Genomic DNA, 26,466 nt, shown 5'->3' on the forward strand with positions numbered 1-26,466 from the left:
GAATCAACATTTTCTTCTGCTACAAACTCAGTGTTAGTTTGTAAGTGTTAGTGCCCCAGCCAGAGCGCTGCGGGGAACTTAGCTTCCCGGGAATAGGTAGAGAGCTTTGGGGGCCAAACCAAACACCCGCGTGGGTTCTGCATTTGCCGACTGATAACAAGTGTAGGTTTTTCTCTACGCTAAATGCAATGTTTCCCTTCTCTGTGATTACATGCAGTCCAAAGTGACCCATGGGCGAGAAAGTACTTTCTATTTTTTTAAAGATTTTATTTATTTATCTGACAGACAGAGATCACAAGCAGGCAGAGAGGCAGGCAGAGAGATCGGGGGAAGCAGGCTCCCTGCTGAGCAGAGAGCCCGATGCGGGACTCAATCCCAGGACCCTGAGATCATGACCTGAGCTGAAGGCAGTGGCTTAACCCACTGAGCCACCCAGGTGCCCCAGAGAAAGTACTTTTTAAATAAAAATTTAGGTTATTACAAAAACCACTTACAACTCAGGAATCTCAGAACATAGTATCCCAGCTCAGGATTACACCCTGTCTCTAAACACTGGCCTGTGTCCTTACTAATTCTCACGAGGGCATTCAGCCCTCACAGGGGGAATGCACTCGGCTATTAAAATAATATTAATATTTATATTTATTATTATTATTATTTTGGTTTCGACAAGACTTAGAACCCGGTTTTCACTGGTGGGGATGGGTCCTGTTCGTCCTGGCCTCCTTCCTGGTGGGGGGAGAAAAGCCGTCGCTTGTACTGATGTCACCGACTTCCTGCCTAGTCACAGTTACGAGACACAGGGGGGAAAGACGTTTCCTCACTTCAGATCATGTGGAAAACACGGAACCACGGAAGCACCCATGAAAGTTCCAACCCTCCCCAGCAACGCTGAATACCTACGGGAAATACCACAGAAGGGCGTGCCTAGGGAGCCTTGAAGGTTTTCTCTTAATGAGACGATGTTCATCAGAAGCGCGTTATCCTTCTGATGGGCATTAACGAGGAGACCATCCACCCGGGAAATGCTATTTCATTTACTATTTTATTTACTACTTCACCAATGCAAGTTTCTCTTTTTCATCTTCCCCTTCCTTTTTAAGCAGTTACTGTGAAAAATTGTCCGGCATACGAGAACCCACAAAGAATAAATGGCACAGGGGTATCCATAATTTTGCTCAAAGAGAATAAAAATTTAAAGCACAAATACGGTTAAGGCCCCCTGTACACTCTTTCCAAATTTCATCCTGCTCTTTCCCTCTCCAGAGATAAAATCTATCCCAAATTTGCTATTTCCCTATGCATTTCATTAATGATATAAAGCAAACATCAGTAAAGAATCACTTTGGAAAGACATTTCACGCGCCTGGTACAATCGATTGAAGACTTTTCCCCACGGCCTTAGCTCCCTGAGACCTGGTCACAGGTTCCCGCTCCTCGGCTTATGAGAAACAAAGAGAAAGTGACAGCCAGTCACTTTGCAAGTGTGTCCGCCAGGAGCCCCCGAGCCGACAGCAGCCGACCAGAAAGCATTTTCCACAACCAGAGAAAGAAACTCATAAACGATGAAATCTTACCATCGCCATGTCAACAGAGCAACGTCCGGTGTGGTCATTCAAGATTTAATTTTACTTTCAATTTCTGGAAAAGCACACGTAGTTCCGTCGGTTAACCCGGGGCTGACCGAAAGAGCTCTTCAAGGGTTTTCCTTTTTCTTTTGAGTGTAACAGACTGTGTAACAGACTGTGTCTCAATAACATTAGCAATAACAAAAATGAAATGGATTTACGGGCGAGCCACAAGGGCCCCCACTTACCAGAAAGGAGATGGGAGATTACAGTCCATGCTGGGGCGGGTTCGAGTCTGCTTCTGCGTCTCTGCATTCTCACACGCCTCCGTTCCAGGCTTTGAGTCCTGGGGCAAGAAATCCCCGTGATGGATCTTGAATAACGTGGTCTTTCCCACCAAAATTGTAGCCAACACGGGGAGAGACTCATCTCCAAGAGAAAACCAGGTCCCTGTTAACGGAAAGAAGAACAGACGTCAGTCAGGTCCTCCAGGAGTCTGTATGTCACTAGCTGAGTGGAAGCCAGGAATGAGGAAGCAACAATCCGTATTTTTGAAAGTCTCTTTTATGCCCGGCAGAAAGGTAGTTAGTGACATTAATCATCATGGGTGACGGTGGCTGAAAGGTACAAACTTCTGGCTACAAGGTGAGTAAGACCTGGGGTGTAATGCAGGGCGTGGTGACCGGAGGTCTTGAATATTTGGAAGTTGCTAAAGGAGCTCTTGAATGTTCTCCCCACAAAGGAAATGATGTGTATCTGTGGGAGGTCATGGATGGTAGCAAAACACTGGGGAGATCTTCGTGTGACGTATTCATAGAACCAACCGTGATGCTGTTCCCCTAAAATGGATATGGTGTTACAGGTCAACTATGCCTCCATTTAAAAAAAATAATAATGAATTGCCAAAATAACATAAAATACTCAGAGAACACGCACATCCACACAAGTAACAATACTTAACAATTGTCTAGAATTTATGTCGTGTCTTCACAAGCACTTTGTTTATTATTTGTGTATTTTGAGGGGGAGAGCAGGAACGGGAGTGGGGTGGGTGGGCCGAAGGAGAGAGGGAAGGGGCTTCGGGCAGGCTCCAAGCTCAGTGTGGAGCCGAATGTAGGGCTTGATCTCATGACCCTGATATCATGACCAGAGCCGAGATCAAGAGTCGGATGCCTAGGGGCTCCTGGGTGGCTCAGTGGGTTAAGCATCTGCCTTTGGCTCAGGTCATGATCCCGGGGTCCTGGGATGGAGCCCTGTGTCGGGCTCCCTGCTCTGCAGGGAGTCTGCTTCCTCCTCTGCCCTTCCTCCTCTTGTGCTCTCTCTCTCTCTCAAATAAATAAAATCTTAAAAAAAAAAAAAAAAAAAAAGAGCTGGATGCCTAACCAGCTGAGACACCCGGGCGCCCTGTTCTAAGGGCTTTGACACACAGAGACTCATTTCACTCACAACCACAGTACGTGGCAAATATCTACTTTAAACCTCCTCTTAACGATGAGGAAAGACAGAGAAGGTACACATCGCACAAGTGTGGGAGCCACAGTGGAGTCCCTGGGGCATCTGGCTTCAAGAGTCCGTGTTTTCCACCATTACCATGGGGGGCATTTTGAGACGTGGAGGGCTGTCAATGAGCTCCAAAACTCTCTTTAAAAAAATAAAATAAAATAGGGCGCCTGGGTGGCTCAGTGGGTTAAGCCGCTGCCTTTGGCTCAGGTCAAGATCTCAGGGTCCTGGGATCGAGTCCCGCATCGGGCTCTGCTCAGCAGGGAGCCTGCTTCCTCCTCTCTCTCTGCCTGCCTCTCCATCTACTTGTGATTTCTCTCTGTCAAATAAATAAATAAAATCTTTAAAAAAAAAAAAAAGATGTCCCCCTCAGGGAATAAAGGCTAAGATCACACACAGGCTGACTCAATCCTGACAATGCAGAGAATTCCTTCCCTGGCTCCTAAGAAAACATCCTTAGCCATGTGTGGGCTTGTGGCACCTAGGGGGAAAAGGAAGCTTGTTCCTTTAACATGACAGCGACTCCTGGGGTCTACCCCCAGGGAAGCCCACCACCCAGAATTCGTGTTCAAGGAACCTGCCTGGCCCCACCAATCAGTCCTTCAAATTAATCCCGGAGAGGTTCCCGGGGCCTCGGTGCCATGAATTACCGATCGGCCATCAAGAGTTCCAGGATAAAATATTAACGCTGGGCACGGGGGCTGTGTGATTTATTCAAGCTAACGGTGTTCTTAACCTATCGCTCCTCTGACACTGTTGTGACATTTCCTGAGGAAGGGAATTATATTTTGCTTTCATGTTTTGGTGATTTAGAGCCCTGCAGATGGGGAGGGGGGGAACACAAAAATAATGGAGAGCCTGGCCACTCTTGCTTCGTGGCTGTCTTCAGGATGAACGGAGCAGCGGAGCCGGAACTGGCTGAAAATCTTCGTCCTCTGGGGGACTTGAACTTGTCAGGCCCAGAGTGAGTTTGTACCCTGGAAAAATACAGGTGATGGCATTTAGAACAACAATGGAAAAATAAATAAATAAATACTTGAAGCTTTTGTTTTGTTTTGTTTTGTTTTTTTAAACCTGCTGGAGTAAAATCCATTCCCCCCAGTTCTGCCTTTCCTGTAGCCTCCTGGCTGCTGCTTCGGGCTAACCCTTTACGCTCACTGGTGAAAACTGTGAGTGTCTCGAGGACGTGCACTGTCAGGGTCACTTTTCCATGTTCCCACTCTCGCAGGATGTTGGGTCCTGGGACTTGGACTGTCTTGGCCACCCTGACTCAGGGCTCTCCGAACCCCGGCATCCGAGAACGCTCTGTCCAATGCTTATACACCATATCCAGCATCTCAGCTCCTGGCCCTTGACCACTAAGCAACCAGCAAATGCTGGGCTCGCCTGACCTCACTTCCTTTCCTTTGTATGGACTCAGCCCCTGTAGGGAGAACAGGTGGCTTTGCCGTGCTTTAAACAGACATCATTTATTTGGGTATTTTATCCACTTAATTTATTTGTTCTTAGAGGGATGGTTGGTCTGCTCTAAGCTGACCCATCATAGCTGAGAAAGGACATTTTAAAAAATCTCCCCAAATAAAAATGAGCCTCTTCGAAAATATCTCATCTCTCTTTCTCTCTGGTCTTCTTTGTAGCCAGCGTTTGGATTAGAAACAACAAATACATTTAAAGAAAATTAATTTAAACTTATTTGGGCTGAGGCCAGGGAGCTGATCGCTGAGAGGGGGAAAAGCCATATAAATGACAGTAAGAAGTGTTTCTCTCTCTCCCTTGCGTGGGAAAGCTCGGCCATATCATCCTCACTGTCCCACACCTCATTCCAAAACCTATGTCCTGTCGTCCCCCAGTGTAAGGATAAACAATCCGTACACTGAGATACTATTTAGGAAAAAAGAAACGAGCAATCAAGCCATGAAAAGAAGCGGAGGAAACTAAAAAGCCTATCACTTAGTGAAAGAAGCCTGTCTGGAAAGACCACATACCATAGGTCTCCAGGAATAGGGCATTCTGGAAAAAACAGTCATGGGGACAGGAACAAGATCTGTGGCTGCCCAGGGCTCGGGCAGGAGGACAGAGTATTTCCATGCAGACACACTATTCTGTACGACCCTGCAATGGGTTCCCGTCATCCACCATTCGTCAAAACCCTTAAAATGGGCACAGCCAAGAGCGACCCCCGATGGACGCCGTGGACTTCAGTGGCTGTCCCTCTGTCCCTGTTTGCTATGAGTTGTGACGGGCGCACACCCCACCGATGAGAGATGCTGGTAACAAGGAGACCGTGCACGAGGGAGACTATGCCTGGAAACTCTCTACGTCCTGCTCACTTTTTCTATAAACCTAAAATGGCTCTAAAAATAGTCTATTAATTAAAAAAAGAAAGAAAACGATGCTGAAAACAGTAAGTACTATATTCACAGGATTGTATTTCAGCATTAGTATTAACCATATAATTAAATCTTCTCAAGCATGGCATTTTCAAAAAGCCTCCGGATTCATGCCCCAAATTCATATCCTGCCGCTCAAAGTGTTTTTCTCGTTTTCTATGACAGCGTCTGCTAAGCCAACAGAGTCAAGGGTCTCCTCCTAGTTTAGGTCACGGAGCATATCTGCATGTGACCCATTTCCTGGGACTCGCACCAAATGTCTCTGGAAATAACTTGGGGCGGAAGGAGTGGAGGGAAGTGTTCTTTCCAGGCATTTTCCACTCCCTCAGGCTTTCCTGGCCCCCGGCTCTGATGGCTGGAATTACCCGGTGCTGCTGATGGCTGGTCTTTGACATAAATGCCTTACCTCTTTGGCTCATTCTTGCTCTGAAACCGCCGCCATGGTTCACGGGGTGAGAAGCCTACTTGAAGTCATTGTTCTAGGATCTATTTCCAGTAAAGTATAATTTATCCGAAGCGGAGAGCTGACTTGAACTCTAGCAGGAAACCCTTTTGGAGAGTTGCGGGGTCGGAAATAACCAAGTGCATCAATCAGGGAAAGCAGTAAGTAGCTTCTGCTGGGAAAATGCAGTCCTTTCTTGCACAGAACAGTGGCCCTCACTCAGGCTCTGCATCAACATCGTTTTGGAGGCTTTCTTGAACTATCCATTTCTGCTTTGGTCTGCGGAAATCTGGGAAGAGCGGACATCAACCAAGTTTGGGGCCCACTGGACGCACCACTACAGCTCTCCTTCTGCCTTTATATCTTACTGGTTGATTTGAGGTTCCAACACCAGCCAAAATACTTGCTGTGGGATTCCCTCTGCCAAAACCATATTTCCCTCAGGAAACAGGAGGCATCTTACATCAGGTTTCTTGGTCTGAATTCTGAGACGCGTGCTTTCGTGTGACAACAATCAAAAATCACATTTTTTGTGGGGTTTTTCTTTTTTGGTTTCATTTTTTCAAATTATTTTTTATTGTGTTATGTTAGTCACCATAGAGTACATTATTAGTTTTTGATGTAATGTTCCATGAGTCATCATTTGCATATGATACCCAACACTCCATGCAATCCGTGCCCTCTTTAATACCCATCACTGGGCCAACCCTCCCCTCTAAGACCCTCAGTTGGTTTCTCAGAGTCCACAGTCTTTCATGGTTCATCTCCCCCTCCAATTTCTTCCAATTCACTTTTTCTTTCCTTCTTCTAGTGTCCTCTGTGTTATTCCTTATGCTCCACAAGTAAGTGAAACCGTATGATAACTGACTCTCTCTGCTTGACTTATTTCACTCAGCATAATCTCTTCCAGTCCCGTCCATGTTGATACAAAAGTTGGGTATTCAGGTGCCTGGGTGGCTCAGTTGGTTGAGCGACTGCCCTTGGCTCAGGTCATGATCCCAGACTTCCAGGATCGAGTCCCGCATCGGGCTTCCAGCTCTTTGGGGAGTCTGCTTCTCCCTCTGACCTTCTCCTCGCTCATGCTCTCTCTCACTCTTTCTCTCAAATAAATAAATAAAATTAAAAAAAAAAGTTTGGTATTCATCCCTTCTGATGGAGGCATAATACTCCATAGTGTATATGGACCACATCTTTATCCATTTGTCTGTTGAAGAGCATCTTGGTTCTTTCTACAGTTTGGCGACTATGGCCATTGCTGCTATGAACATTGGGGTGCAGGTGGCCCTTCTTTTCACAACATCTGCATCTTAGGGGTAAATACGGAGGAGTGCAATTGCAGGGTCATAGGGTAGCTCTATTTTTAATTTTTTGGGGGAACCTCCACACTGTTTCCCAGAGTGGCTGCACCAACTTGCATTCCCACCAACAGTGTAAGAGGGTTCCCCTTTCTCCACATCCTCTCCAACACACATTGTTTCCTATTTTGTTCACTTTTGCCATCCTAACTGGTATAAGGTGGTATCTCAGTGTGGTTTTGATTTGAATTTCCATGATGGCGAAAGATGATGAACATTTTTTCGTGTGTCTGCTAGCCATTTGTACGTGTTCATTGGAGAAGGGTCTGTTCATGTCTTCCGCCCATTTTTTGACCTGATCATTTGTTTTTTGGGTGTTGCGTTTGAGAAGTTCTTTCTAGATCTTGGGTACCAGCCCTTTGTCTGTAGTGTCACAAAAATAACATTTGAAGAAAATACGTTCAACTTGAAATGACCTGAGTCCCTGCCGGGTCTGGAGGCTTCCGGGGAGGAGAGCAGGTGGCTGACCAGGAAGAGGAAGATCAGAGGCAGGAGGAGTTGGGGAAGGGATGGAGAAGGGACAGAAGGGGAGAGGGAGTGAGGGCGGGAGTAGAAAGGGGGTAGAGGGAGGGAGAGACGCAGAGAGGCACTGAGATTCTGTGGGTTATGTAGCCATTTCTGGGTCATGATGTCACTTCTTGTTTTTCTTATTTTTATTCGCCTTTTTAACAGCCTTTTAGAAAGATCATTGAGAGAAAGGAACCTTGTCACTGATGCCTCCCAGGTGATAAAACGTGTGTCCTCATGTTATACAAATGTGTGTGTGCAGCTTGGGATGACTCGTCCAGGGGCAACTCGCCCACCCCCATTTCAAACAATCTAGCAAAATGTGCCAATGATCGTGATCCGGAAAACCACCCTAGGCAAGTGCTCTGGACCGAGGGACTGTGACGTCACAGATAGTGATGGTGAATTTAAATCAAGTGCTCCTGGAAAGTGGGGAGTGAAAAAGACAATATTCTTCGGTGTGTTAATTTAAAATATGTACGTATGATTCCGCCACTACTTTAAGATTTTTTTTTTTTAACTTGACAGAGATCACGAGTAGGCAGAGAGGCAGGCAGAGAGGAGGAAGCAGGCTCCTCACTGAGCAGAAAGTCCCCTGTGGAGCTCAATCCCAGGACCCTGGGATCATGACCTGAGCCAAAGGCAGAGGCTTTAACCCACGGAGCCACCCAGTGCCACCCGCCCCCCCGCCCCGGTCGCTACTTTAAATTTGGACTTTTTCATCCACGTTTTTAAAGCTTATACCATCACAGGTTTTTTCCTTCTTCTCTTATTGTGAAAATGAAGAAGTGCTTTATATTGAGAATCATTTTATTTTGATTGTATCGTATGTAAATAAAATTCATGCAGGCTTCTAGGAAGCCACAAGATGATTTTTTTCTTTTTACTTAGGCTGAAATGTAGAGTGCAAAGACCATTTCAGGGATGCAGAGCCCAGGCAGACAGGGTCTGGTACGAATTTCTGTTTTTTCCCCCTTCTCTCAGGATGCAGCCCACTATTTCTTGGGAACTGCGGGGCGAGTGCCTTCCGTAGCACCCAGCAGATTTTTAAAATTGCCTTTGGCTGTCCTGAGCAGAGTCAATGCATTTTTTTTTCACTTTTTTTTTTTCATTTTATTTTATTTTATTTCTTCTCAGTGTTCCAGAATTCATCGTTTATGCACCACACCCAGTGCTCCATGCAGTCCATGCCCTCCATAATACCCACCACCGGGCTCACCCATCACTGCACCCCCCTCCCTTCCAAAACCCTCGGTTTGCATTTTTAAGTATAGAATGTTGATATGTCAATTATAACTCACCAAAGCCGTTAAAATAAATGAAAGAGAAAAACCAACTTTTCTTTACGCATCTGAATACAAGAAGGGAATCTACCAGCAACACGTAGGAAGCTCGTTTTTTCCAGGTACAATGCGATTGTCAAGACTGAACAGTCACCCACGCATTTCTAAGACCTTTCCGTGGATTCTGCTCTGCTTAGTGATGGGAGCTCTAATCCAGCAGGGCGTTGGGCTTTCTGTGTGCACGGACGTAATATATTTGCTCACAGTGTGGAATGTTCTTGAGTCATCCCACAGAACTGGGAGAGGGAGAGTTTTGGGATTTGGCTGAGGCAGACCTCTGTCATGCAGAACTTTCGCCTACGGGGAAGCCCAAGGGCAGAAACAAGTCCCGTAGCAGTGGTCCAGCCTGACCCCGGTCTCACCCACTGCCTTTCATGGCAGCTTCTCAGGATTCCCATGAAATGACTTTTGCCTCGAGGACACTAAAATACACCACCGTGTCTTTGTGTAACATGGCCATCAAGTCACACTAAAATACACCACCGTGTCTTTGTGTAACATGCCATTTAGAAAGATTAGGACCTCAAGTGCCAGGACCTAGGCAGGAAGCAGTCCGTGGAGAGGTCATTTGGGATAGAGCCAAGAGCCCGTGCGCGTGTTCTCACAGCTCCCGGAAACGTGTCCTGTTACGTCAGCACGCGCTTACTGAGCACTTGCTACGTGTCAGGACTTGTGCCCCAAAGTACAGGTTCATGGGAGAATAAGACACCCCTTGCCTTCTTGCTGCCCACTCTGCCATACCGGGCAGAACGGGGTAAAAAACCAGTAAGACAAAGAATAACTTTCAACAGGCTCTGGCGAAAGGAAAAAGGATAAATTAGTCTCGAAGGCCAAGAAGTTCGCTACTGGACTGGGTCTGCAAATGCATTTTGGAACGTGAGCAGAAATTCTACAGGTGGATAAGAGGGAGGGACCAAGAAAGCCTGCTGAGCTAGGAACATAAGCAAAGGTGACAAAAGCCCATCTATGCTGTTCCCCAGAGGACAATCTGGAGTGTCTCAGGACATGTTGCCCGTCAGATACCATGGGAAATTTGGGGTGCATTTCCTACTCCCAATAACCTACTCAGCGTCTTATTCCATCACTAGTACATCAGTGAGAGCTCCGTGGGGTCTGTGTCTCACTCCAACTCAGTTTGAATGACAAGATGATCTAAAGCTGGGGCGCCTGGGTGGCTCAGGCGGTTAAGCATCTGCCTTTGGCCCAGATCATGATCCCAGGGACCTGGGATCAAGCCCCGTGTCGGGTTCCCGGCTGAGCGGTGAGTCTGCTTGTCCCTCTGCCTGCCACTCCCCCTGCTTGTGCTCACTCTCTCTCTGACAGAAGAAAAATAAAAAATAAAAAACCCAAAATGATCTAAAGCTATTATGTCAAAATCTCTAATACACCCACTAAGGGGTTCCCCATCATTTGCCCTACACTTCCCTGCTCATGCCCCAGGGGTTAGATTTTATATTACTTTGAGCAAAAGGAACTGGAGAGTAGAACATTAACCTTTAAAATTAACCTTATAAGAGAAATCCCTATTTCGATGCAGAAAAACAAAATCATTCCTGTATATATGAAGTCAAAATCATTTTGTACTTTATTTTTGCAAAATTCTCAGAAAAGTCCAAAGGGACGTTTCCAGTTTCTTCTAGACCCCGTGAAGGATGAAGCAGGTTTGTATGGCCCTGGTTCCTTTGCCCATAAAGATGTCCCCAGTGGCCATCTCTGCACCCTCTGCCCCATTCAGGCTCTCTGAGCCAAAGGTGAAGACATGTGACCCAGGAAAGACACATCAGGTTCTATCCTCATGCAATCTCAACATTAGAATGAAGATGACCAGGCATAAATTGTGGGGAAAGTTGAGTCACAGTGATAGACGCACGATAGATAAAGGAACCATCAATTCCTGTCTCTGTTGATATTTAATGAAACTGACCACCTATGTTATAACATTCCACATTATTTTCTTTGTCCGTGACACCTACTCCTCACATTTTCCAAATCCTTAAACCCAAGGCTAGTGACTTTGTTTCTTCTGTGCATGCTTCTTCATAAAAGCAGCCCCTTGGCTGATGGCACTGTGCCTTGGGCCAGGTGCTGGATAAACCAGTGGTTTCCTCGCAGATTTTCTCCAGGAAGGAATCTAACAGATAGATGCCCAGATGGTACCTCTTGACCCTGGTGAGGCTCCCATGTAGGGACGTGAGTCCCCCAGATCCAAACGCTACGCAGATAGCCTTCAGATCGTCTTTTGTTGAAAACTTTGGTGATGCCAGGGGAGTGGAAAGGTACCAGGTGGGGGGCACCATGTTTTACAGTAAATGTGCATGTTTCTCATTCATTACAACTGACCAATGCTGCATTTGGATGGGGTGGCGGGGGAGTGGGACAGCAGAGCTATATCCAGCTGAGATTGCTTTCTCGTGCCTCTGAGCCTGGCACCGACTGGCACTTGGCATGCTTTCTTTCACCTGACCGTCACCTGGCTGGGGCTGGGGGATGCTACCATCCTCCTGGTTGAGGGGATGGTGGAAACAAGGTCAGACAGAGAGGGTGAGTCCCTCCGCACAGCGCTTATGTGTCGGGCTTCCTAGGAGCTCATAAATACGGGAGCTTCCTTGCTAATTAGTTGCCGATTTATAGAAAGCAAACGTGCCTAAGAAATCATTCTTGTCGGGGTCGGGAGCCCAGCGGAAGACAATGCCCCTTTTTAAGAAACCTGGCTCATGTGGAGATTTAACCTATTTTTCTCAAGCAAAAAAGCCACCGTAATTCTACGTCGGGGGCTCTCCGGAGATCTGCGTCCATCCTTCCCTCAAAGACACTTTCCTGAGTCAACAAATGAGCATCCCGGGCCGAGGAAATCGTGACACTTTGCCGATAGCGTGTCCAGGATAAAGATTCCACATTTAGCAAGAATACATAACTATTCTCCCCTACCCAGGTTGAAAATAGGTCAGGAAACTAGGTAAAGAAGTTCCAAATCCCACCCGTGTCTGTGCCTTGAATTTCAGCAGCCTGAAATGGGGGTCCGCCTCTCACAGCGCAGGAGGCTCTGGGGCACGAAGCAAATTCCTGCCTCCTTTCTCCAGGTTCACTTTGCTGCGGACAGGGGACTTTTTGTATAAACCTCTCAAAGCAGCACATCCATTTCCTGGTGGAATTTTCCCTAATAGGAAAAAAAAAAAAAAAAAAAAAAAAAAACCGACATTGAAGCTTTGGGCAGAAAAATCGAGGTATCGTGTTCGAAGCTCTTTCTTTGCAGTCTGCCAGCAGAAGACAAGAATTGGGGGTCCTGGGGGTGTGACGTGTGATCCACTTTGCTCCATCCTTGTTATCAATGCTGCTGACCCACGAGCCTCCAGCCTGAGAGAATCCCATTCGGACACCGTTTGCAAGGATCTTAGTTTTCAGGGGAAAAAAAAAAAAAAAAAGTGACTTCCAGGCTCACAAAGAGCAGGAAGAAAAGCCCAAAGCCACAGAAAACATTTGATTTTTCCACTGGGCAGACAATGGGCCTCAGTTTAATAACTCGAGCTGGGATGTTATAAAGCCATAAGCAGCTACAAGAAATTTCCCAGGACTCCTGAAAAGCGATATTGATAAATGTGACCCAGCCCCTGTGTTCACTAACCTCATTCCAGCAGTGAAAAAAAGATATTTTGGTTTCAAATAGCTTTCAATAGGAGGAATGCAAGATCGTGAAAAGTAGAATTTACATTTTGGCTCACAGATGCAATAAATTACAATGTTCATGTTGGCCCGTGGGACCAGAATTGAGATCCTTTCTTTCTGAATGATCCATAGGGACCGAACTGGTTTCTGGACGAGGAAATGAATCCAGGTCTGAGTTTTCTGAATTTTGGGATACACCTGCATGAATTCTTTCAGAGCTTCTCGTCCAATGCTGCAGCAGTTAAATATTTGCCTTCACAACCAGAAAATAATAGTGTATCTTATTTTTACTTAATGACTTACTATGATGGTGGTAGGTCAGACTAACCACTTAGTCAAAGTGTGTCCAATTATTCATACACAGTGACAATAAAATAGGGATATAAGTAATACAACGTCAATATTGTTTCTTCTAAATAGGCCACCCTATAGGGAAGGACATTTGCATAAAAGAAAATAAAAGCAAAGGCATTTCGAGCTAAAAGTTTTGCTGTGTTCTGTTTTTTTTTTTAATAAATGATGCATACAGTTTAATTGTGGTCTCAGATCAATGATCCCCAAATACTTTCTTACAAAAATAAGAGTCTTCATAGGCTTTTTTTTTAATGACTACAAAATAAAGTTATATTCATTGTAGAAAATTGAGGGAAAAAATAACTTGGAATAACAATCATATACCCACCAAGAGTAATTATTTTTACTTTATGTTTTCACATTTTTATAAATGTATAAATCTTGTTTTTACAAATGTGTACATTTCTTTATCATGCTGTCTGTGTAAAATTATAGTCTGCCATTTCTCATTAACAAGAAATCATGAATATGTTCGATGTATGCAGTACTTTTCTACAAGTGTCTGTTTTAGTGTCTTCATCAAATTCCATCATAAATGGATTCTATTTTATGCATCTGATTTCCTAGTACAGAAACTTCAGACTGCTTCCTGTCTTCCCTATAGGGTATGTTTCTTTGATGATTACATAGTTCACAGTATCTTTGGATGAGTGTCCAAGTAAACCCCAGGGTAATTTCTAGAAGTGGGATGACTGGGTTTTGTGTGCATTATTCCTCCAAATATACTGTCAAGAGCATTTCTCCCCTCCACCCATTTTACCCTGGACAGGAGATGTCCACCTGAAAATGTCCCCTTGGTTTATAGATGAACAGCACCTGGAAAACCACAGGCTTGTTGCAAACTGGAGAAACTTAACGTTTCTGTGCCAAGGAGCTCCCTCTTTTCCAGGATGGGCTCCAAATTGTTCTTTAGTTGACCGGCACGCAGACTGGGGGCTTCTGCTGGTGGGGGTGGGGAGACACTCTGGGACACTCACTGGGACACTCACTGACTAGGACATTGTTGGGAGGGACAAAGTTCCCCAGTCTCTCCCAAGCCAGCAGGTTCACGTGTGTGCACACACAATGTGGACTTTACAGATAGACCAAGAAGGCCAAAAGCAAATAAGCAAAGAAACAGAAACAAAGTTTCAGCATGGAATTGAGGTCAAGTCAATTTAGCTACAGTCCCACTGTCGTGAGTGTGATGGACACTCACAAGGGATCTCAGCTCAAGAAATAGCATTTGGCCAGTGCCCAGAAGCCCACGCTCCCTTCCTGTGGGTACCCACTCAGGGACACCCACACTCCTCACTTCTAAGAGCTGCAGGTGTTTAGATGCTGGTGTTTGTATTTTATATAAATGGAATCATGCGATACACACTGTATTTTTTCTTTGACTTGTTAGCAATGGTGTGATATCTAAAATATTTGCAGCCTATATTTTGTATGTGGGTTTCTGTCTTCTTTGGCGAAACACTGTGGGACACTTAGTTACAGATAAGTTATTCTCGTTGTTAGGGAGTGGTCCTGAGTACGCTTATACCGCAACTGGGTTATCCATTCTGTCCCTAGTGCTGTGGCCACGGAGCCTTCTAGGTTCTCAGAATATGACGCTGAGCTGGATGGAGGGAGTCCCCATTTTATGGAGGAGACAGTCATAAATCACTGACAATATTCGGGGAGAGATGGGTACTATGTGGACTAGAATACAGAGGGCTTGAAGAATAGCAAGGTAGTGGGTGGGAAAGAGGATATGGAGGGACTCCTGTAGATACTTCCAAAGAGGGGGTATTCGGGCTGAGTTCCAAACGGAGACCAGGGGCCCAGGTACAAGAAGGTAGAACGGCACATCCTTCCATAAAAAAAGGACCATGAACACAGAGGTGCTGAGTTGGGAACAAACCAGTGTGTCCGAGGTACAGAAAGAAGGTCAGTGTGCCTAGAAGACAGCGGGGGAAGGAGAGGAGGGTACATGAGGGATTTACGGGGTTGGTGGGGCCAGAAGATACAGGCTCCTGAAGGTCACAGCAGAGAGCCAGGGTTTCATCCTAAGGTCAGATGGAGGCTGCCGGGTTGTGTTTGAGCAAACACGTGACCTAATCTTGCAGACTACAGAATTCGAACTCATTTTCTGCACTCTGCCCTCCTAACCACTGGGTGCAAAAAAAATGACAGACTAAGGAGGAACACGCGAGAATACACCAATTTGATTGGGGAATGGGGATTGCAATTTAAATAACACAAACTCATTTCAAGACTTCTCATTTCTAGCTTAGCAGGGCGACTGAACACAAATTAAATTCACCGGGGAAGTGCTAGAACGATGCACAAAGCCCTGCCTCTCTCTGGAACATTCACTTCCAAAATGGGCCGCTCCCTGTGGCTCACAGAAGGTTCCAGAAGTCTAAGGTCAAACCTGTTGTTGTGATGTTCATGCCCTTGCTAAGCCTAAGCTACAAAACGCATTTCCATGAGACCAGAACAGCCTTCTGAATTTCCTTTAGTTTGGCAGGGATGGCAAAGAAGACCAAGTGATTTGTTTAAAATAGAAATCATGCCTCTCAAAAGCTTTCTTTAAAGATGGGTTATAGACCCAGATCTGCTGGGGAACGATTATTCACCTGCACGCAGAGCAGATACTTGTTTTCTTGTAGCTACGTTCCATGAATGCTCCTCCGGGCGTCCCGTCTTGTCTCCCTCTGACCCTTCAATCCTGTCACTGGTGAATTTCCTCCTGGACCACACCTGTCTTTGTTATTTTTCCCCCAATTTTGCACTTCTTCGTCTTTATGAACATGCCTTCCTATAACCCATTTGTTACTTTTTTTTTTTAATTGTTGAGCTTTATTCAGAACTGATTTTTTTTTTTTTGAGGCGTCTGTTTTTTGAATCAATAAAGAGAGAATGCAGGAAAAGGAGGTGTCTCCTCCTCTGGATGAGTTGAAGTCACTGCCTGTGGTTGGTGATATTAAATGGCAGGCATCTGTATTAATTCACAGTCAACGTCTTCTGGGGATGGAGGCCAAATGGATTGATTCACTTATTATCCATCCAGCAAACACAGTCAAGGCTTTTCACGGTGTAAACACTGACCGGGCCGATAAGGTTATCGTGATAAATGAGAGGGACCCAATTCCAGCCCTAAGGAAACTTAGAAATGAATGAAAACAAGAGAGTGGGCAATTGTTGCAGATCTTACAGGAGCTGCAGGACGGTACAAGACGTAATGTCTTAAATACACGCTTAAGTACTTCACATGACTTATTTTGCAGGGTTTGAACTTTTAACCCCAGGGATTCAACAGGTGGAAGGAATGTTAAAATTAAAGAATGTTCAAAGGGCAGAGACAACATAATATGCCAAGAGCGATTGATGAACATCCCGAGAACATTCTCTCCTGCTCGAAGGAAGGAATGTGTCTGGAGATATGAACCAGGATACTTAAAGAATAAAGTCTGTGCATGTGAGTCTGTGCATACGCATGTGTGTGCCCACGTGTGTACATGTGGGTTCGACAGTGAGTGGTTCTTTTCTTTTCTTTCTTACAAATAACATGTACGGAGGAGTTTCCTCTGGAGGGAACAGTTTGTGTGACAAAATGATTAAAAGAGTCGAATGCAAACAGTTTCAAACAGGTGTAGATGGGGCACCTGGGTGGCTAAGTCACTTAAGCAACCCGACTCTTGGTTTCAGCTCAGGTCATGAGATCAATGACCCTGAGACAGGCTCTGCACTCAGGAGAACCTCTGCTTGAGGTTCTCTCCCTCTGCTCTGTCCCTGGTTCTCTGGTGCTCTCTAACTAAGTAAATAAACAAAATCTTAAAAACAAATTGTATAGAGGGCATAGCAACAGTGTGTGAGCTGAAACAAACATGCCCCTGGAGAATGACACATTCGACAATGCACAAGGAGAGACTCCGCGAACTTGGTAACAGTGTCCGCAGCATCCAAAGCAAACAACAGTGGGAGGCGGAGGGCACCTCCTAACTCAGGCGCAAAAGCAAAAACCAGAACAGAGATGATCTGTAGGAAATATAGCCCAGGGAAGGTTTACATGGAGCTTGCAAAAGAGGGGGTAGGAGCAAAAATATTTAAATAAATGGTGAACCACGAGCCCAGAACCACAGACCCAAGAAGCTGAATTAAATCCACACAGAGGAACGATGGAGCAGACCACACAAGCGAATATCATGATCAAGTTGCCCAAAACTAGCGACAAAGAAAAATACCCGAGAAAGAAAGGGGGTCAAAAGAAATGTTACTCAGAAACAAGAACCTTCAGAACTACAACACAGTCTTTGCGAAAAACAACGCAAATGAGAAGACGGTGGAGTGCCATTTTCAAACGACGGGAAGAAAAGATGTCAGCTTACAATTTTCTATCCAGAAATGTGTATTTTTTTTTTAATTGAACGGGAGATAAAGACACTCTCAGGTTTACAGAAGCTTGGAAAGATTCATCATGATACCTCTCTGCGGGAAATGAGGAAACCCATCTGGGAGAAGATCTGATACAGGAAGGAGATAACAGCACTACGTCCAGAAATAAAGAGAACTCAGAGTGGGATCTCCGTTGGTCCATATTTGAGTTTTACTTCATTCCTTACATCACTTCAAAAGAACAGGCACCAGCCTTAATTCACACAACAAATACTTTGTAAGCATCAAGTAGGTCTTGGGCATGTCGAAAGGATCTTGGGAATACGGCAGTGCAGCTGCTTGGAAACACAAATTCAGAAAGCAATGTATACCAGCTATGCTAGATTCTAAAATAAGATGCCGTTCATGGTCTTCGCAATGGCTTGTTTTATTAGAAAGACAAATATAAACAGCCAAAGAACACACACTGAGTCAATAACAAGTACTAATTTATGATGTCTGTGCACTTAACCACAACAAACTCAATACTCCAGTGACTTCCAAATCCTGGGAGAGATATGAATTAATGCATATTGATGGAAATAGTAAGGGCTTTTGAAACACTTCTTGGTTTAACGCAATGCTGTCTCTAGACTGATTTCTGCCTGCATATGCTCAAGATCTCCGATCACTGAAAATTGCAAAGTTATTCTTGGTTACCTGCAAAAATTCTAGTAGGTGTTGATATAACCTCTGAAGAATTCAAGGAGTAGTTTCTGGATCATTATTCTTTTCCCAAACTGTCTGGAAGATAGGTTACTTGTCTTAAAAATCCCACATCCAGCTTTCAAAGTGAATGTACCTGGATGATCTTGAAGGGAAGGGTGCTCAACAAGAAGGCAGTATGCTCTGGGGATGAGGCGTAGGCTGTAGGATCAGGGGGAACCATGTGTTATTTCCTTCTCTGTCACTTACTAGTTTTCTTTCTCTTAAAGATTTTATTTATTCATTTGAGAGAGAGCGCACAAGCAGAGGGAGAGGCTGAGGGAGAGGCAGAGGCAGAGGGAGAAACAGATTCTGTTGAGTATGGGAGCCCGATGAGGGACTCCATCTCACAACCCTGAAATTCTGACCTGATCCAAAGTCATATGGTTAAATGACTGAATCACCCAGGACCTCCCTTCCACTTATTAGTTTTGTTACTGTATTAGTTCCATAAGCTGTTGTAACAAAGTTTCCAACAGCAGGAGACTTTAGACAACTCTCACACGTCTGGAAGCTGGAAGTCGACAATCAGAACCACATTCTTTCTGAAGACTCCAAGGGAAGGTCCTGCCTTGCCTCTTGAGTTTCAGGGGGCCCTGAGGATTCCTGGACTTGTGGCCATGTTGTTGTCATCCCATGGGCCCCACTTTCCCCACCCCCCATGTGTCTCCATGTTATCTCCCATCTGTGAACCCCAGACGCAGGTCCAAATTCCCTCTTCTTAGAAGGACACCAGTCTACTAGAGGAAGGCCCGCCCTCATCACCTCATCTGGACTCGATTCCACCTACAAAGACTGCTTCCAAAGAAGGTCCTATTCACAGATACCAAGCTTAGGACTTGGACAGCTCTTTTCAACCCACAGGAATGACCATGAACATGGTCCTGATCTCTCCAGGCCTCGGAATTCACATCAGTGGAATGGAGACAGGATTGGCAACAATCGTTGGGCCATTCTAAGATCTCGATGAGATGGGGAGTAAAGACCGTGGTTCTGTGTGGTGAAGCTCGGTAGTGGTAAGACTCAGGTGATGTTAGAATGTCTTTCTCCTTGTCCTTAGAGGAGGAAGAGAGGGGTGGGCAAAGTGTTGGGGGGGCAGGAAAGGATGGGGGTCAGTTAGAAAAACCATTTCACTTTTTCAGGCTCTGCTGAAAATCTGTAGTGAAATAGGAATTTAAAAATTGGGAAACTCTTTGCCTCACTTGGGAAATCTTAGCCTTTTGGGACTTGGAAGAAATTAGAAATGTGCTGGATTGGGGCAGAAAATGAGAGAGCTGGGTATGAAAACAGCCTATGCAGTGTCAGTGAAAGCTTTCTGCCTATGTGATCCCTGAAAGTCTCAACAAAGAAAATCTTACCTATCTACACAGTCACAACATGAAGCAGTTACAACTAAAATCTATGTTCCTTTACCTAGATGGACATTTCTTTCACCCCTGGACCAGATTCCAGATTCTTAACTTTATTTCAGATGCATCTTCAGGCCCCCAGTGGCTTGGCTTTGGCTTAGGGAGGAAATCATCTGGCTGAGACGCTCACCGTGGGAACATTTGCTTCTCCTCTAGAACCTGCTCTGAGCTCACCTTGTTCAAGATCTCTATGTGGTAAGATCGCCACGTGTCCTCAAGTTAGACATCAGAATGGCCCCTGGTGGCTGATTTTGGCAGGATAGATTAAGAAGACTGCCTTGCTATCAACTAATGTTTTGCTCTAACTATCCATTTCCAAGTGCAAATTTGCCAGCAATCCACAGACGTCTCATGTGCGAGTAAGTTCCAGTGTACGTCGTGAACTCTGATACGCTCAGTCCCAAGATGACCACCTGTGCACCTGTTAGAATTCCATATTCTTCTGCTAGCAGCTTGAAAACGAGCACTTTAACAAGTGCCTGCCACACCGAGAGGAACGTATGCAGGAAACAACAACCAGAGAGAGAGAAATGTGTGTGTGAGAGAGAGAGAGAGAGAGATGCCAGCAACATTCAAGTAGCTTATCCTGATCATGATGTGTACCCCTCACTCCCTGAAAAGCATAGTCCAAGGGGTTCTCGTCCAAAGGGAAGTAACCTGCCAGGTCTGACATTAGAAAATTGACCCAGAGTGCAGGCCTGAGGCTGGGTGGTCCCCAAATACTGGGCACTGTGGAAGTTTCAGGACGTTTGGCGAGAGGCATGGGATTTTTGGGACTCATTGTGTGGACTGAGGGGCGCAGCTTTCTCTTCCAAGCCTTTCTTCCACACCGAGCTCTCTTGGGGGCTTAAAGTCTGTCCCTGAGCTTTAGTGCTACTGAACCTTCTCAATCTTATTTCCAAAACTTCGTGTGCGACCGATGGTATAGTAGCTCTGTACAGGGCCACACCAGCAAACTGACTTCAATTAACTGACTGTCCTTTTCAGAGACTGTCCCTTCCTAGGGCAGCAAGGACACCACTAGGGAACTGGGTGTTCCTCCTAGCCACATTAATAGATCTTTTCTCATGAGGTTTTGTTGTGGGCCCAGTCACTGAGCCCAAATTCACAGCTCCAGAAAGTAGCTTCCAGGTCTTTCCTATTTGGAAAGCAAGCTTTGACTGACAGTCACGTCTCTATCTTCGAGACGGAAAAGCATCCTGCCCGCCTTCCCACCTAGGGCCCCATCCTCACTCCTGGCTCGGCTGATTCGTGTATCTCCTTGGGACTCGAGTGATGAAAGCTCTCCTCCCTCACAACAGGTCCACACTCTCAGCAGCCTAAGAAGGGGTGCAGAAGGCAGAGATGACAAAGGAGCACCCCCTCTTCCCCGGCTGACTTGACTTTCGGTGGTATCGCTAACCTGTCTTCCGAGGCTCTCAACTTAGTCACCAGCTCTCTGAGCTCCAGCTCACAACCCGCCCTCCACAGAGCAGCCCAGCGATCTAGGTAAAACGTGCCGGGTATGCTCTCTCCCTGCGTAGAACCCTCTACAGGTTTCCCTTTTCTGCTTACAGGAAAATTCAAACACCTCTGCCAATCTAGCAGGCCTTCTGGTGTGAACTCAGTCCTGCTCCCGCCCGGCCTCCCTCATGCCGTCCCATCCTCTCTCTTATCTCCCACCCCTACCGCTCCCAGCCCCACTGGCACCTCCATGGGCATCAGTCGCACCGAGTCACTTCGCACAAGTTACCAGGATAAAACTCTCTATGATGTCAACTCTGCTCTCTGTTACTGTGAAAGCCCTTTTGGGTACAGTAGGCACTTTTCCTGATCCTTCCTTCCTTCCTTCCTTTGACAGAGAGAAATAGAGAGCACAAGCAGGCAGAGGGAGAGGGAGAAGCAGGCTCTCCGCTGAGCAGGGACCCCGACACAGGGCTCAATCCCAGGACCCCGGGATCATGACCTGAGCCATAACCAACTGAGCCATCCAGGCGCCCCGTGTTTTACTGACTTCTTTTCTTCCACCATGTTTGGTCCACTTACATGATGACGGGTCATTGCTTAAACAGGTATGAGTTCTCTAAGTTCGGAACACAAGTGAAAAGCTCTCTGTAGAAAATGGCTCTTGAGATCTCTTGAAATGCCTCTGAAGTATGTGGGTCACAGTTTTTACTGTGTAGGTAAGTGTTCTCCATCATGATTATGCCCATAAAGGATGAGAGTCCCCAAGACACACAGAGAAAGAAATAGAACCAAAGACTAGGAGTAGTTATGGGGACATGCAAACCACTCTTTTTTAAAGATGGTTGTCAAATCCTTCATTGTAAATGAGACCTGGTAGTGTGTCCCCCAACCTTTCAGCCTGCTTTAAGATCTACCCCCTCTCTGTCTAATGCTCAGCCTCTGTAATCTTAGCACATGTTCATAGATTTCCTTTGGGGAGGGTTATGTGAGATCAGAGGGTAACACCTCACCTTGGATTAAGAATTAATCCCAGCAAGTTGGTGCCCTTGTGATGAGGTCCTCTTGTCTAGAGAAGATGGTCAGCACATGTCAGACAAGAAGCGTGGACCCAAAGTCACGATTTCCAAAATGAGGTAATTGACCAAAATGCAGATTTTCAAAGAAATATCTGAAAAGGTGTTCAAGAATTCTTGAAGTCTGGCAACCATTTAAAGGACCAAAAAAGGCAGGAGAAGAGAGGAACTGGGAGTGGGGGCGTCGAAGGACTTCTGGGCTGATCAAGGAGAAATGGTCTCAAGATGGCGGAGACACAGGAGAGTTTTATTTGGAGGACACTATGACAGCTTGCATTCTGGAAACATCACTGTGCACAAGATGGTCCAGAGGTCACTTCTGTCCTTTGGAGCTCTGCCCCGGAGACATGCGTTGTTTCTCCCAGGGATCACCTTGCTCTTCTCCTTTTGTTGGGGGTGTGTGTGTGTGTTAGGGGACAACAGGAGACTGCTTATCTCCATAGACGTCAACAAGACATCAACACAACTCAACACACATTCCTAATATAAAATGTGGGGAAAATTAAGATGGTGGATCTAGACCTCAAAAGTAAAGCTACTGATTTGTAGAATAAGAGAATCCTAGAAGGATTCCTACAGAGATTATGAAAAAGGTGAGAATGTCCACCATTTCCCTTATATTTAACCATGTTCTTGAGATAGTCATTGGGGCAACTAGACTAACAGAAACAATTAAGGACATAAAAACAGGGAATCCCCCCTTCCAAAAAAAAAAAAAAAAACACTTGTCTCCATTTGTATAGGACCAAATTATATACCCAGTGAGCCACTGATATATAAACTCAAATTCTAGAAGGATCCAGCAAGATAGGAACATAAAATTAACACACAGAAATCAAAAACAGTTATATAAACATGTAATAACTACATAGAAGATAAATGAGTCCATGAACCTTATTTATAGTGGTTACCAGCTAGATACATATTTAAGGATAAACAAAAGGAGAAATGTTCAAAGCCATTATGCAAAAAACTATAAAATACCCCTAGAGGCAAAGCCGACTTGAATAGCTATGTTCTCTCTTATTCTGGCTAAGATATCACGATGCCATCAGTATTTTAATTCTCTTGTCTAATGTGATCTCAATAAAAACAATTTTTCTTGGAGTGAGAAACGGACATTGGATTTTATATAGAAAATCAACACACAGGATAGCCAGGGAAATCCTGATGAGTACCACTGAAGAGGAGATTAGACATACCATGTGGTTTTTTTGTTTGCTTGCTTTTCAAAGGAGCTGTGTGGGCTGGTACATGAACTATCAGACCAACGGATGGAAAAAGAATCTCAGAATACACCTAACGCATAGCATTACCTAGTACACGGCTCCCGTCGTATTTCAAAACACAGGGGCAAAAATTCCTCTTTATAAAAAAATGTTGTCTTCAGTGAACAGCTATTGAAAGAAAGCCATCTAATTAGGTCTATTTCTCACACCACACCCAGGAAAAACTCCCAGATGGATCAGAACTAAATGCTAAATAAGCAGAAAAAGGAAAGAAAATGGAATTAGAAGTGGATGGGTCTATCAGAGTCTAGCAAGAACCTCTCCAAGTATGGCAGATGGCGGAATGCACAGAGAAAGCAGCCCTCCAGGCAAAGACCGGCTCCCGCCCTGACTCTCCAGATAAACCTGCTTGCACCCAAGACCCCGGGGGCTCCTGAGAGAGCTAAAATAGAAGCTGGCTTCCAAGGATGGCCATTATTCTCAAATGCCAGGCGAGGCACAAAACCTTTACAAGCTGACCGGCAGGTGAGAACTAGCATACCCAATGGCCCCAGTGCAGACGAAGAAGGGTTTCTTCTGCTCCTGAAACTAAGGCAGGACAGGACTAGTGAATTCCTTGCCCTGTGTTCGTCCAGAGACCCGCAGGAAAAAAGAGCCATTTGCTGCTGGCCTAAACATTTTCTGGATCCAGTTTTCTAATTAAAATTGAGTCTATAACAGACACCTAGCTGGCTCAGTCAGTAGAGCATGGGACTCTGGAGTTCAGGGTCATGAGTTCAAACCCCAGGTTGGGCACAGAGCTTACTTAAAGAATTTAAAAATAAGACCAAAAAAAAAAAATCAATGTATATTCATGATTTTTAAAGAGGCAATACAGGAAGCAGAAAAAACCCCAATGTTTCCCCTGTAACAAGTACATTAACTATTCATTTTTAAATTTTTTTTTCTTGTATAAATTGTAACAGTGGGATCTTAGTCATGAGTGAATAGAGGTGGTTCAAAGCAGTTTCCCTTTTCTGAGCCCAGAGACTGGCCAGAATATAAGAGCAAATAAAATATGAAAATTATAGTTTGGGGTTTTTTGGGGTTTTTTTCTTCCAGGGCAAACCCCAAAGCTGTAGGCGCACTGAGTCTACATTTGCAAAGTCAACCCCCGGGGGTGGGGGGGACAGTCTCAGTGCAAAAAAACTGGAATGGAGTTTCTGCTCCAGTCAGAGGCCAGAGATGGGCAGGTTACAGGGGTTTCCTCTCCTCTTGGCAGGGACGAGGCAAAGTCACTGAACTTTAATCACTAAACATTTTTTTCTTCTTTTTATTTTTTTAAAGATTTTATTTATTTATTTGACAGGGAGAGAGACAGAGAGGGAACACAAGCAGGGGGAGTGGGAGAGGGAGAAGCAGGCTCCCTGCTTGGCGGGAGTTCGAGCCCCACTTCGGGGCTCAATCCCAGGACCCCGGGATCACGACCTGAGCCGAAGGCAGAGGCTTAACAACTGAGCCACCCAGGCACCCTCTTCTCCTTCTTTTTAAAAATTATTATTTGATTTTTATCTTTTTCTTTCCCCCTAGACCTTCTGATCGGACCAAACGCACTCAATGTTTTATAACGAGGAAAATCGGCAGATTTTATTTTTCGTCTCCACAAAAACCTTCGTGCTACTTAACGTGGTTGTCTCGGCTAAATGGAAGACAGAGAGAAAAAAGAGAGAGTCTCCTGTCATCAGTTACCTCGTGGACCCATTTTGTCTCCAATTACCTGTATTTTGTATTCAAGTTTCAGTGGATTCCCACTGCCCTTCATGAAATGTTAATTCTACCTTTGAAGACAATATTATTAAATCACCCTTCCATTAAGATAAAGAAATGGCCCTGGAGTCTTTCTTTCTCTCTCCTCATTTCTTCCGAAAACTGCCTCGAAAAGCCCAGGCTGCCTTTTACAGGCCACGGAGGCTCCAGTGCCAACCAGCGCATTTCACCAATCTTCACGGGCTGATGGACTCCTCGTCTCGGGGGTTCAGAAATTCCAGATGCTGCTGGTCTTTCTCTGCGATGGCGCGACGCTAGCTTGGCCTGCAGGGGCCTTCCCATCTTGGTAATGTCAGTGAGTCAATAGTTGTTCTAAAAGGAACAAAAATGTTCCTGCCATCAATCGCCAGGAAGTGTAGGATTTAAGTTGAAGTTGAAGATTAAGCTGCGTCGTCCCCAGGTCCCAAAGGGTCGCTCTGCAAGCAAGGGAGTACGTGGGATGCGGAAGAGGGGCGTGTTGTTAAATTCTCGTATAATTCCCCCATCTGCTATGGTTTTGCAGATGTTTATTCCTCCATGCTTCCTTTAACCCCAAACTCCCTTCTGGTCGGATGTAATGGTGTCGTGATGTCCGTCCGGAAGGTTCCTCTGTGCCCCTCTGCTGTGCCGAGTGCTCCTACCCTGTGTCCCCACGGCGACGCAGGCAGCCCCCCACCGTGGTCCCCACCTACATACCTACCTGAGTTAGTTACCGTGGCCCGGGCCCTCACCCTACAACCTCCTGGAGGAAGAGGACTTTGTGTTGTTTGGACAGCAGGCGTAGTCAGTGCTTTGGACAGTCCCTGTCACATAGCAGCCACTTACTCTATGTCTGAAAGAAGAGGAGCAGAAAGTAGCCGAAATTCTCTGCTGTTTTATGGTACTTATGGGTAAAAGGCCATTATTTCTCATTTAAGAGGTGTGAAATGTCGAGCTCTGGCTCCCGCTGTATTTACGGTTCAGCGACCATCGGTAGAAGTTTGTCATGATTTATTAAATCTGCCTCTCCCACTTGTTCATGATTCATCGTCCCTTACCTGGGGGCTCCGTGCCCCTCAGAGCCGGGAGGAAAGCCATCCTGGAAATGGGCCAGCTGTCTCAGAGGCTGGGGTCCCTCCTTCCCTCTCCTGGACATGGGATCAGGAACCCCGTCTCCAGGGCCCACTGGCCACTGATAATCACGTGTCTCCATTGGCTAGAATGAACACCACGGTCTAGACAGTATTTGTGGCTCCTTCCCAAATTCATGTTGAAATCCTAACCCTTAAAAGGATGATTTTGGGAGATGGGCCCTTT

The 26,466-nt window shown here is 45.5% G+C and overlaps 1 long non-coding RNA gene across 2 annotated transcripts; it reads left to right on the forward strand.

Moving 5' to 3' along the window:
- The first annotated feature begins 19,201 nt into the window (after positions 1-19,201).
- LOC116572240 lies at positions 19,202-25,228 on the forward strand. 2 transcript variants are annotated; one of them, XR_004278172.1, is made up of 3 exons: positions 19,202-19,255; positions 19,700-19,832; positions 24,955-25,228. It is a non-coding gene; the product is annotated as an uncharacterized LOC116572240 (long non-coding RNA). The 2 variants fall into 2 exon arrangements; XR_004278173.1 differs by lacking the exon at positions 24,955-25,228 and adding an exon at positions 20,090-20,295.
- Positions 25,229-26,466: the final 1,238 nt, after the last annotated feature.

The sequence above is a fragment of the Mustela erminea genome, chromosome 13 (assembly GCF_009829155.1).
Source record: "Mustela erminea isolate mMusErm1 chromosome 13, mMusErm1.Pri, whole genome shotgun sequence".
NCBI lineage: Eukaryota > Metazoa > Chordata > Mammalia > Carnivora > Mustelidae > Mustela > Mustela erminea.